Consider the following 8,963-nt stretch of genomic DNA (forward strand, 5'->3'; position numbering starts at 1 on the left):
AAAAAAAAAAAAGAAAAGACTAGCTGAAAGGGGCCCAGTATGCTGGTACCTACCTGACAGTTCAGATGCAACCTGTCATGTCAAGAGATTTGGAAGAGCAATGTAGCATATGGAAGGCACCCCACCCCCACCTCGCAACACACTTTGGAATTTAGTTGTGTCTTCTTCTGTATCTCAAGTTCCAGTATTTCCAGAACGTAACTAGGTATATATGTTCTCTCCTTGGAGAATGAGAACAGTGATAGGGAGCATTCCATACTGGTCTTAGCATGCAGGACATACCCATTTCCCTCATCTCGTCCCTGTTTGCCAAAAGCCCCCTCTGAATCGTGAGTGTTCAGTTGTAAATAATAAAAACATCTGGTCTCATTTCATTAAAAGGATATTGTTGTTAGGAAAGGTCGGTGGTTCAAGCATCAGCCACTCCTTGGAAACCCTATATAGGGTCACTGTGGAGTCGGTTCTGACTCATAGCAACCCTGTATAGGGAGTCTTGGTGTGGCGCTCTGGGTTAATGCACCAGACTGTAAAGCCGTTTGAACTGCAAGGTCAGCGGTGCAAGCTCATCAGCTGCTTCTTAGAAACCCTATACAGGGTTACTATGGGTTAGAACCAACTCTACAGTACTTAACAACAACAACATAGGGTTTCCGAAGAGCCACTGGTGAGTTTGAATCACCAACTTTGCAGTCCAAATGGACCTTGTGGTCTAGAGCATTATCCTGAAACGCCACCCCAGGACTCCAATAAAGGGCATTGGGTGGATAGAAAATCATTGGAAGTCTGAAGGAATAAGTTCTAGGCTGGGCTCCTAGTAATGACTCCCAAAATTCACCACAAAGTTAAGTTACTAAAAGACCTGCTACTTTTTTTTTTTTTAGGAAGAGTCTATTTATTAAATAAAGAGCAGCTTTATTAAACAATAAAATACATACCAACTATAAATCACTAAGAAACTTAAGTATCGAAGTCATAGCAAGCAGGTGGCAATTCAACATGCAGGCTGACAGAATGCTTGAAGGAGACCGCAAGAGATCAGACACCCATGTGGGCAAGGGCATCTTCCCAGGTGAGGGGGGACCCATGTCTAAGAGCTTTCCAAGTTCCCTCTCCTCAGAGGCTCATGAGAGGCACCCCATTCAAGGGGAGGTGTGCAATCTGGTGCTCTTCAGGTAGGACAAAGCTCTCAAAGTCTAGAGGATTGAAGGGAAAATTTTTGTTTTATTTCTGGGTAGATGTCATCCACCGAAAGAACAAAGCTGTTTGCTGTACCAGTCTTCTCAGTTACCTTCTTGGCAGAGAAGTTTGGCTGCTTTGCTTTGTGGGGTCCATTAGTATTTACTGAGTTTTCTGTAGCTCTGCTGACAGTTCCCAAAGCCTTTCTGGCAGCTTTACGTAGGTCACATAGAGAATCAAATATTTTAGCAACATGTGATGCTGAAACCTGAGATCTCCCATCTAAGGCTTTGACCCAAGACCCAGATCCCAGATTCAGCCCATCCTTAGGAGCCACACACATGCATGATTCTCCATTCTCTTTATCAACAAAGATCAGAGGAGACATTCTAGGTTACTAGATCTCAACAGCAGGGCCTGCTACTTATTTACCAACATAATTCAAATCAGGACGTCACTGCTCCAACTGCTGGCTCCACGACTGACTGTTTCGGGTTAAATCTACACCTGCAAAATGCACGCCTGTATCTTGTCTCTCCAAATCCACGAAGTTAAAGACCAGACACTGGGACCTTGCTTAGCAAACACAGTCTGTGTGTAAGACCAAAACTGTAATGGGATCTAGGAAATGAAGTCTAGCTTTCTCTACACTAGCATACAATGTGGCGTATTACAAAGAGTTATAAATGACACTGAGTGAGCCAACCCATTTACCTGTTAAAAATCTCAATTCTGATAATGATGTTGTATGGTTTCACCAGAAATTGTCCATATCCTAAGAATGACCTCAGTGCCAGGAAAACTGGAAAGCTTACACAGAAATCTTAAGGAGCAGTGAGTTTGTTAATGGAGGAGGAACAACTTAGAGAAGAAGGGTGGGAACTGTTGTACACCTTGAGTGTACTCCATGTCACTGAATTGTACACTACTGTTAGATTGGAGTATGTTTTTTTTTTTTTTTATTAATGTTTTATTGTGAATTATATGATAATTTACATGGGAGAACTTTAGTTTTACATTCATTCCATCGTATATTATCTCATTGCCATGGTTCCAATCCCCTCCACCCAAAGGGTATATCCCAGAAACCCGCCCCTTACACTTCCCCCTCCTCCGCCCAGTTTTCGGCCCACAATCCCTTTCCCTCTCTGGGTCCAAAGTCCCCAGTTGCTTCATCACTCCACGTCATCATCTCTGTCTCCATCTCAGGCACCTCTGTTTCTCTGGGTAGGGGTGGATTGGAGTATGTTTTGCTGCACACATTCTCAACAACAAAATAACTCAAATGTAAAACCTAATAATAAAAGAAAGTTAAAAAAGCAACAACAACTAACTACACTTTATGGTTAGTAGTCTTGCAGAACTGACTTGGTGGAGCCATCTAACATCCTCTAACTTCAAGAGGGTTAGAGAGAATCTCACCATCAGCATCAGCTCAAGACCAATTGGTATGAAGCAGAGGTCAGGTACACCTTCTCTCTCCAACTTATCTACTGATATCCACGGCACTCTCTCCTTCTCTATGGGTTTGATAATCCATTGCAACATATAGAACTCACAGCCAATACTCATGATTATAGGGCTTACTAGGCCAGTAACCGGTTACAATTCAAGATCAGAAATGAGTTAGGATAAAATTCTGATCAGGACAGCCTCTTCTCAGCTATGTCTGCAGGAAGACCTTCTCTCTGGCCCTCAGTACTTTGCGTCCTCGGATCTGTGGACATCTTGGGCCTACTTGGCCCTTGCCCTGATGGAGCAGTGCTTGAACAAGTATTTTAAAGCTCTTTAGCTCCATCAATAAGTACTCAAAGATGCCCCACCCTGTCAGTAAGCCTTAGCTCAAACGTACTCAGCTCTCCTTCTCCGTGAGCCTGGAAGGCCATCACACCATCTCCTGTTGGTCTCTGGTTCTGCTGTCTCTGTGGTTGATGTTTCTCTGCAATTGCTTCTTGCTGTCTCTGGTGTTGCAGCTCTGTGTCTCCTTGATCTAGGAGGTTCCCAGTGCATGGACCACAGGCCCAAAGGAATGCTCTTCTTCTGTCTCTTCTTGTTGCTGGTCGTCAGGTCTCCCCTTGCCACATCTGTGATGACTCCTTTCAAGCCTAGTGGGATGCCAAAACTAGCCAATCCTCTCATGGTCCCACCCCTGCAGGGTTTCATGCACCTTATTTGCATTATTAGCAAATTGTTCCATCAGTTTGGTGGGCCACAAGCACCTTATTTGTATAGTCTCACCCAATCTTTTGTTGGGAGTTACAAAACCATGACTATTGTTGTTAATAAGCACCATCCAGTTGGTTCCTATTCATAGCAACAATGGTTAGGATTTCCAAGGAGCGGCTTCAAACTGACCTTACAGTCCAGTATTTCTCATCCTACAGCACCACGCCAGGACTCCAAACTCTGGTTTGAAAGGTATAGAAAAGTGATTCACCACACTGCAACTATAAAAGAAATACATAGAATAGAGTTCTGCATAATAATAGGGTGTAATCTATTTACATAGGGTGTTAAGGAAGGCCTCTTTGAGGAGATGATGAATGACTCAAAATCCTTTCACCACCTTCTATCCCAGGGTGATCATGTGACACAACTCTGGCCAGTAAGATAGAAGTGGAAACCAGCTACGTGATGTTTCAGGGAAGTTTTAGGTTTTCTGATAAAAAGAAATTGGAGACCCAATTAGCAAAGATCCCAATGGCCAGAAGTGGGAAAATGTGAACATGAATAAGGATAATCCCAGCAATGAGTGTTTCAGATATGTTCCAATCCATGAGTTGGGAATGACAGGGGAAAAAAAAAGGAAGCCTGACTTATTACTGGAGAATGCTAGTAAATCAATTCATTAGTTTGAAAGCTGGTCAATTAAGGGAAAGAATCAAGCATTTATCTTTCTTTTATTATCTATACCAGTGGGTAATAAATTAATATAGGCAGGAAGTTTCTATTTAGAGAAACAGCCCAGCTAATAAATGAAGAAGTAGACAGAATTTCAAATTACTATTTATTGACATAATGGATTTAGGTATCAATTATTAGAAGCTATTAATATCATAAAAGGAACTGAGAGATCGCAGATATTAGGTGTTTCAAGATAGCAGAATAGGAGTCCTGGTGTGGCACTGTAGGATAAGCACTTGACTATAAGGTTGGTTTGAACTGCAAGGTCAATGGCTCAAACTCACCAGCCTTTCCTCAGGAATCCTATATAGGTTGCTATGAATTGGAAACAACTTGATGACATTAAAAACAACAAAGATAGCACAGTAGCAAACACAACACCTCCCTACAGATCCCACCCCTTCCAAAACAATGCAACAACAAAACACAAATCTAATAAAACCCTTTGATCCAACTGTTAGTTTGCAAAATATACAGAGGATATCATAAGGATGTAACCAGGAAAATCCAGATTGTGGAAAACGCTAAAGGGCACATTAATTTCTTCAAAAAATTAATTATGAGGGAAAGAAAGAAAAGAAGAAGGAGGATTTTATAGATTTAAGAGGCTTTTGAAGATATTCAGCTACAAGTATTGGTCTTATTTGGATACTTAAATTTTTTTAAAATATAATTTTTATGGAATCATTGTAAATTTGGACACTCATTGGATATCTGTATCTGATGTTAGGTGATGTTGTTGGATAACCACTGGACTGTTAACCACAAGGTTGGCAGTTCAAACCCACCATCCACTCTGTGGCAAAAAATTAGGTTTTCTGTTCCAATAAAGATCTACAGCTTAAGAAATCCTATATAGGATCGCTATGAGTTGGAATCAATATGAGGGCAGTAGGTTTGTTTTGTTTTTTAATTTTTTGTAATAATAATATATTGTGGTTATGTTTAAAAAGGAAGAGTCCTGGTCTCTTAGAAAAACACAGTAAAGTAATTTGGGAAAAGTACTACCATGTCTAAGGAGCTCTGGTAGCATAGTGGTTATGAACCGGGCTGCGAACCTTAAGGTCAGCAGTTCAAAACTACCAGCTGCTCCGTGGAAGAAAGATGAGGCTTTCTGTTTCCATAAAGATTTACAGCCTCAGAAACCCTGTTCAGGGTTCCTAGGAGTCGGAAATGACTCAACGGCACTTAACAACAGTAACTACCATGTCTAGGATTTGTTTCAAAATAACAAGGGAGAGAAGCAGTAGATCTAAAGAGGGAACATATTCTTAAAGCAAGAATCATTCCCACCCCCTCCACACACAGAGTAGACAGGGATGGGCAACTTGGACATTGGCTACCCCAAAATGGGGGGGGGGGTAGGTCTACAAAGGCAAGAAGTGAGTGGCTTACAAGCTTTCAAGAGGGAACCTAGAGACAGGGGGCCTGTAGGAAGGCAGAATCTCCAGTGAGTAGCATCCAATATGCCTAGGTGAAGTTGATGAAATGAAATGCAGTTGGGTCTCTTGTGATGCAATAGTGAATAATTGTTATCAGGACTGATTGTGAAGGTTGGAAATGTAAAGGTAGACGTTTTATAGCAAGGAAGGGAGGGAATAACTTTTCAGTCTAGGAGCGGAGGTCCCTAGGACCATCAACGGAGAAGAGCCGAGAGCGGGACCCTACCCAGAGAAACAGTGATGCCTGAGATGGAGGCAGAGACAATGACATGGAGCGATGGAGTGGCTGGGGGCTTTAGATCCAGAGAGGGAGAGCGACTGTGTGCTGAAGACTGGGGGCAAGATAGTGTAGGGGGCAGGCTTGCAGGTTGGTTGATGATGCATGGAGGGGATTGTAACCATGGCAATGATACGATGATAGAATGAATGTTCTCCCATGTATACTATCATATAATTCACAATAAAACACAATAAATTCACAATAAAACACTAAAATAATAATAATAATAATAACAAGGGAGAAAGAGAAAGGTTTGTGGTACATAAGTGAAATAAGATTGACCATTACAGGATAATCATTATAGCTGAATGTTGGATGCATGGAGGTCTTTATACTATTCTTAAGTTTGTAATCATGCATATGAAAACATTAAATGATAAGGGGGCTTCCTCTCTTTCCTCTCTCCTTCTTCTTCCTGGAATATGGAGTTAAGGGCTTAAGGCACCAAAGTCATATTGTGTCTCCGAGGCAGCAAGTATGAGGTGGGACATGTGAGTTCAGAACATGAAGGGTATTGGAGCTGAAAGACAGGACGAGGCTGAACCTCTCTGTTTTCCAGGTGCTGCTGCACCATTCCTAAAACGCCAGTTTCTGGCCCTTGTGTTACATGAGACAAATAAGCCTCCATGAGTTGAAGTCACTCTTAGAAGGGTTTTCTTACAACCAAACCATTCATAATTTATGCAGCTAAACTCAAATATGAGAAGGCACAAGCCAGGTGAACAGTGAGGCAATGGGAAACACAATCAAAAGGCCCTGTGAGAAGCGTTGAATTGTCATTAGAGACAACAAACCACAAAGATTCCAATACAGACCATCCTTTTCTGACAAATGAGGCATTTGCTGCCTCCCAACCATCAAAGTACTTCCTTTGGGTACATATATTGGTGCCAGGTGAAATGTTGTAGGATTTACTAGATCAAGAAATTCTAAGAAGCTGGAAAATCTTCAAGAATTAAAACCTTTGGATCAGTGTCTGACTGGACAAACTAGGAAAACAAGAGGAAGAACAGATACAGAAATACACTTCCCTATGTGAGGATCAGGCATTGTTTTGTTCTGCTGTGCATGGGGTCGCTATGAGTCGGTTCCGACTCCATGGCACCTGACAACAACAACAACAACAACAACAATAACATGTGGCACTGTAGGCTAATACACTGGACTTCAAGGTTGGTTTGAATTGCAAGGTCGGAAGTTCAAGCTCACCAGCTGCTCCTCAGTAACCCTACATGTTGTTGTTGTTGTTGTTAAGTGCCGTCAAGTCGGGTCCGACCCATAGCGACCCATAAGTCGGAACAACTTGATAAGCACTTAACAACAACATGTTCCGATACAAATGGTCAGTGACAATCTTCGGCTAGCTCTTGTGAGAAGATGCTCAGGAAAAACATGACACATTTTTCGCTTAAATTTTACTGTGTGGGCAGACTATGACATACTCACTTTTGTCTCTGACCTGAGACCCATTCATAACTCAGGCCCAATCTTCACTCACTACAGTGTTGGCATTGGGCATACAGATGTGGTTTTAGAATTGGGCTATGTACAGATGTGGTTCTAGAATTAGTCAGTCAAGTCTTGAACTTGACGTCTCTGATCTGCTATACTGCATAAGCCAGCAGAGACATGGAGTGGTTTAGACTAAGGATCAATATATTTTCTATTATAGTTATTCTTTATGTTCTGACATGTCTTCAAGATGAAGAAAAGCAGAAAGAGCAGCAGCAGCCTCTGAAACAATAGCTTTCTGGAAGCCTCCCCATTCTTCTTGTAAACTGCAAAAGGACTGCTGCTATCTATGTAAAATAAGGAGCTCTGGTAGCGTAGTGCTTACAAATTGGGCTGCAAACCGAAAGGTCAGCAGTTCGAAACTACCAGCTGTTCTGCCTCAGAAACCCTGTGCAGGGTAACTATGAGTCGGAACCGACTCCACGGTACTTAACAACCACAACAACATCTATTTAAAATAAAGATGGCAGGTGAGTCCATTGAATACCATTATGCTTGCTGTCCTTTTCCTTAAGGGTGCGATCTTCATAACAACAAGTACCAGGGGGGTTCAAACAAATCATGGAAAAATCTCATGATCTTTTCATTCTGTTTGTCCACGAACTTTTTGAAGCTACCTCCTAATGTTGAAATGCTAGACTTTTACAGCTACTTAAACCTATGAAAATTATTTAAAAATATTTAACACAAATGAAACAGTATGTTTTGGTTAGCAATCTTAGGGATGATTACAGCTACAAGGACATTCTGAGCCTATTTTTAATTTGTTTATAGCAAAATTCTATCTCAGTTTTTAAATAGAGTTATTTCATTGGGATACTGAAACCAGTATTTAAGCTTTAAGTGATAATACTGTTGGCATAGAGAAAATAACAAGTGTTTAATGTATCAATTTCTCATGTTTATTATATATAACTTCTTGTAATATACTTATATAAGGAGCTCTGGTAGCGTAATGGTTACGAATCGGACTGTGACCCGCAAGGCCAGCAGTTCAAAACTACCAGCTGTTCCGCGGGAGAAAGATGAGGCTTTCTGCTCCCATAAAGATTTACAGCCTCAGAAACCCTCTACAGGGTCGCTATGAGTCAGAATCGACTCCACAGCACATAACCATTACCACCAATACTTATATACCTTTTCATGGGGCATTGGGGAGGCCCTAGGACAGGAAAGAATTTAGAATTTACAAATGGCCCATATGATTGGATCACCATAAGGGAGAAGAATGGAACAAGATACATAGGCAAGAGTTTGATGACTGTCCAGGTAAGCAGTTTGAAGTTGATTTTAAGTATAACAGAAAACTGTTGACATTTTTAAAGCAAATGAGTGCCATGAATTAATTGCTTTATATTTAGGACTGTGGGAGAGACCCCGAAAATCCAGGTATTTGGCAGAGGTGAGGCTTCTGCTCCAAATACAGACCAAACTCCATTTGTATGTAAGATTCTCTGGGCAAATTATTGAATGATGCAGAAAGCATCAAGAGAAGATGGTGGTGATGTTCAACCGTTTCAAGAGGTAGCATATGATCAAGAGCCAATGATACTGAAGGAGGAAGTCCAAGGAGCATTGAAGGAATTGGCAAAGAACAAGGCACCAGGAAATGATGGAATAAAAATTGAAATCTTTCAAGAAAGTGAGGC

The 8,963-nt window shown here is 41.3% G+C and overlaps 1 pseudogene; it reads right to left on the bottom strand.

Moving 5' to 3' along the window:
* Positions 1 to 957: 957 nt before the first annotated feature.
* LOC102841757 lies at positions 958 to 1,564 on the bottom strand (annotated as a pseudogene).
* Between the last annotated feature and the right edge of the window lie 7,399 nt (positions 1,565 to 8,963).

The sequence above is a fragment of the Chrysochloris asiatica genome, unplaced genomic scaffold (genome assembly GCF_000296735.1).
Source record: "Chrysochloris asiatica unplaced genomic scaffold, ChrAsi1.0 scaffold00003, whole genome shotgun sequence".
NCBI classification, from domain to species: Eukaryota; Metazoa; Chordata; class Mammalia; order Afrosoricida; family Chrysochloridae; genus Chrysochloris; species Chrysochloris asiatica.